Source organism: Ursus arctos, unplaced genomic scaffold, assembly GCF_023065955.2.
Source record: "Ursus arctos isolate Adak ecotype North America unplaced genomic scaffold, UrsArc2.0 scaffold_33, whole genome shotgun sequence".
In the NCBI taxonomy this organism is placed as follows: Eukaryota; Metazoa; Chordata; class Mammalia; order Carnivora; family Ursidae; genus Ursus; species Ursus arctos.
Window position 1 is genome coordinate 5091017 of NW_026623019.1, and position 4826 is coordinate 5095842.

The following is a 4826-nucleotide window of genomic DNA, read 5'->3' on the forward strand; positions in this document are numbered from 1 at the left end:
AGAATATTTGTTTCTTACTTAACCCTTCATGCAAAAAAAAAAAAAAATTACTCTGCTAAGAAAATGAATGAGATCAGCCTTTTCACATTCACCTGGAGGATAACATCCTTTGTAGCTTAAGCAAAAATGGAGACAATAATTTATCCAAAGGGTCAAGTGAATTCTTGGAAATAAGCAGGGCGAGGAAGAGAGGGAAGAAGTAATCACATCACCCAGGAATGATGTCAGGGGCAATAAATAAATCAGGAATTAACCTTTTAATAATTGGATGGTATTTTAACAACATTAACCCACCCACCTCATTCAATATATGACTCACCAAAGAAAGACTCTCTGCCTACCCAAGTGACTTCCCAAAGATACCCAAGGTAACACTACAGGCTCCTACTTTCCTCCAAAGGTCCCTAGGGTTTGATTGTGTTCTTGCCTTGCGCTGCACCCCGTTGCTTCCCAGCACAGGGATCTTCTTCTGCAGGACTCTGAGAAGGGAGCACAGTGGCCCAATTTCTCCCTTCAACCTACACTTTCCCAGCTCCAAGCAAGCTCATTGTTCTCAGAGATTGTCTCAGGATTCCTCTATAGCAAAGAAGAAATGGTAAGAATGTTTTTACCTTAACCAGGTAAGGGGAAGCACCTGTGTGTAGCTCAGCCTAGAGTGTAGATTAGAAAAGGAAGCTGGCCATTGTCTGTACATATTTTGCTCTTAAGGCCATGTCTTTCCATGATATGGCAGATAAAAACCAGTTTATCTATTGACATCTGTTAAAAAGCAGTGAGGGGTTATTCAGCTCTGTAGCCCAGATCTCTGGTGAAAACACTATTTGGCTAAAATGTGGCAAACATACTGGGATGCTTCAAGACTCAAGGGATGGGGAATTGGGGAATGGGTGCTGAAATCCTCTAAAGATTACCTCAAAATACCCTATTTTGCTTATACGGTTCCCTCTTGTGGCTAAAGTATTCACTAGAAGAAATATTTACTAAAGGTTTTATCATCTTCTATTTTTAAAGAATTCTATTATTGAAGTATCGTTGACATACAATGTTATATTAGCTTCAGGTGTACAACATAGTGATTCGACATTTCCGTACATTACACTGTGTTCTCCACGGTAAGTGTAATCACCATCTGTTCCCATGCAATGTTAATTCAATATTGACTCTCATCCTCATCCTCGTAGCCTGCAGATTTTATAAAAATAATGGGCATTTCTAAGTTTCTTCATCATGAAAGTACTACTAACAATACCCCTGAGGAAAAGTTTCAAAACACACTTAGACCACACAACCAGCATATAGTAAATTTTAAAGTTGTCCAGTTTCAAGCAAAGCTCCATTAATGCAGACGTGAAGTTGAGTATATGAAATCAAAAACAATCAAGGAATTAAACTGTGTGAACTCAGTAGTTAACACTTGATGGTGCCATTAACCTTAGCAAAGCAGGGGTTTTTCCCACGCTCGGGTGAGTCCCTGAAAATGTATTTAGGTACCTTCGGAAGTTCAGTTAATCAATGAAGGGCATAGAGTCCCAACTGCAGAAACTATCCTGTAAGTGTAGTAAAGTTGGTAAAAGCCCTAATTTAATATGAAACAGTATATAGCATGATTACATTCAGGCCACGTGTTACCTGTGAGTTACTCCTCCACCGCGATTGTGTCTGTACTTTTTCTCTTCCGTTGACTTACGATTACATCCTCAGCATTCTATGGAGAACATGTTGACATTTCTACCTTGTTTTATTATTCCAGTTATTAATAATTGTATTTCTTGGGTTCTCTTACTTTTGATGAAACTTTGGACAAATACAAGTTAAAAAAGAATAGAGCAAAAGAGAACTTCTGAAAGAATTCCCCCCAACCAAGCAGTCGAGTAACCACCAGTGTGTCAAGATTCAATAATCCTCCAAAACCTTTCTCTAAAGGCGACACAAAGACACTGTCACCTTCCAGAACAGGGAACCATCTATGAGTAGCTTCCCCATGCTCCCCTTCCAGCAATGTAGTGCCTCTTCTAACTGGGTTCTCTTCCTTCATAGGCTCACCTTTCCTTTACTCTTTATCTTTTGTTTCCCCCAGAAGCTGACTCTGAGACAAGAACACACATACAGCTTATTTGGGTGGTGATGTGAGGAAGTGCCAGCAGGGGCAGGAAGACAAGGTGGGGAAGACAGCCCACAAAGGGAGTGTTTCCAAGCATGATAGCACGATGGGTAACAGATACTTAGTTCCTCTGAGGAATTCGGGAGCCAGTGTGGAACCCATGCCTCTGAGTTACTCTATCTGGGAACTGAAGGGAGCTCAAGACTTATACACCAACTCTTATCAGTCAGTAATGAAGGGCTGCTCCTGGGAGGTGTTAAATCTCCACATACTCAGTTTCCATGCTCACAGCCGGACCTCCAGCCACTAGAAAAAGCCATTATGAGGTGGTGAACCTGTTGGCAGTTGATAAAGCCCCATGGACACATGGTCAAGGCCCCAAGAGCATCTGCTACACTGGTGTCGGAGATTCTAACCCAGTACAGTGAAACCCATTATCAAAAGCCAGGGCTCACAGAACAGGCAAGAAGATCAAAGGCTCTGGAGACAGACTGGTTTCAAAACCGGGGTTCTTAACCTCTCTAAGCTTCAAAACTCCACAGAAGATTGTTGTGGGGATGGAAGCGTGTCATTCACGTAAAAGCCCCCAGTATTGGAATTAGCACATAATCCATATTCCCCCAAATGCTAGCTATGAACCTTTTTATTAACACCTGATCTCCTCAGAGACCTAAAGTCAGACATGACTTAAAAATGTTCTGCTTGACCAGGTTGTCCAGCGGGCACTCAGAAGTTTCCATCTTTTGACTGGCACAGCATTGACATTGGCATCAGTGAGTAGAACTGACAGAATTTCTGGGTTTCAGTCCAACTACTGTAGTCTTGAAGACATGGCCAGATGGAGCCCTGAATTATCATCAGAGCAGGGAGAGGGTTCTCTCAAGCTGAGTGGGGCTCGAAAGGTCACAAAAGAGTAGATAGATCCCCCAAGCAAGGAATAGGTTCTGGGGCAGACCCACTTTGTGGTTCACCTTACCCTCTCCACACTGTTTTCCTACCCAGCCACTCAGACAGTCTTTAATTTTTTTCTATGTTTATGAGAAAAAGTAGGGGAGGAAAGAACTAGTACTTCTTATTCTCCATAACAAGTTCCAACACAAAAACATAACTGCCCTTTCAATAAGCAAGTATTTTTGGAATTCCTTAGTTCAAATGAAATTACATGGTTCACATGCTCAAAGCATTTTTTCCAACTGTTTTTCCTCCCCAGTCAGCGAAGACCAGACTTTTGGAAAAGCTCAAACTTTCATTAAAGTTCAGCCATGCAGGATATAAAAGCTGGGTGGGTCCTGCTCAGATTTTTCTTTGTTGCTAAACATCTCTACCTAACTGACAGCAAGCACAGATTTTGGGAAGGGATGCAGAGGGCTATGGAGAGCCCTATGAGGCCATATAAAGACAACAATGAAAGCAAATTTGGAGGAAAAAAATCCATATTTTTTAAAGGGCAGAAAACACTAATATTCCAATTCTTAAGATAGTGTCTAGAATAGACAGCAAGTTTATTTCAGTACAGTGCTGTATTTTTCTAAATTGCTCATTGATGGTGAAGATTATAATTGTAATTACAAATTTCAAAAAAATATTCAGCAATGAGTATTTGCAGATCCTTGATGAAAAAGTATTGCCTGCCTTAATGAAAATAAGCATACCCTCCAAAATTGGCACTGGAAGGAGAATCTTCATGTGGAGAGGAATAGCTGGATCGCATGCCCCCCTAGGCTCATCCTTCCCGCGGCCCGAGGCGGAAGGCACTGTTTTCTGCTGTAATATTGACCTAAGCCAGGGCAGGAGACTGTTGGATTCCAAGAGCACTTCCCAATAAACTTCCTGTACCCTAATCTCTGTCTCAGAGTCTGTTTCCCTGAAAACCCAATTTGTGGCAAGTACCCATAGCCCAGGGGCACATATCCAGACACGTTAACTCGTCAAGTCAAGACACACAGAAGACTAAAGGAGGGGAAGGTCAAAGCATTCTACTATTATCTGTTTGTGGACCTGTCTTTGCTCAGTTGATTGGTGGCTTTTTCCTCTTTGTGGAAGGAAGTTTGCCTATCTGCCTTCCGAAGTCTCTGAAAAATAACCATATCAGAATATAACCAAGAAGGATAATATTTATAAATCTGTGGGTTGTGGGGCAATGTGTTGTAAACTATCTTATAAATAGTCAAAATAAATTAGCGAAAAAAAAATAGAGTAACTTAAAAGAAAGAAGTACTGACATAGCTCACTTTGTAAAAAACATGTTCCTAGAAAGGGGGACTATGAATCACATTTTGATGAATTCAATTATATTTTAATGTCTGTAGTAGAACTTACCATTTAAAGATTTCTATGACAAAATTTGGCAGAGAAAAACTGCAAATTTAAATCATCACCTTCCAATTTGTTATTTTACGAAACTGGATTTTTGTTTACTGAAATGATTTAAACTAAAGTATTTGTTATTTACATCTAATTTCATTAAAATGTAAGTGTTTGTAAACATATATGTAGAAGCATACAGGAATAGCCCTGTGCTTAACTCATTAAAACTATATTAATGATAAAATAACATGTTTGTTTTTAAGAATATAGATGGACTTTTTATTATCTATGGTTTTAGAAGTATCATTTTTTAAAGAAGTGTATTTTATTATAGGCTGATTAGTTTGTCCCTATTTTTTTAAAGCATTAATAAAAGCGTTGTTTTGACATGGAAACAAAAAGAAAAAAACTACATTAA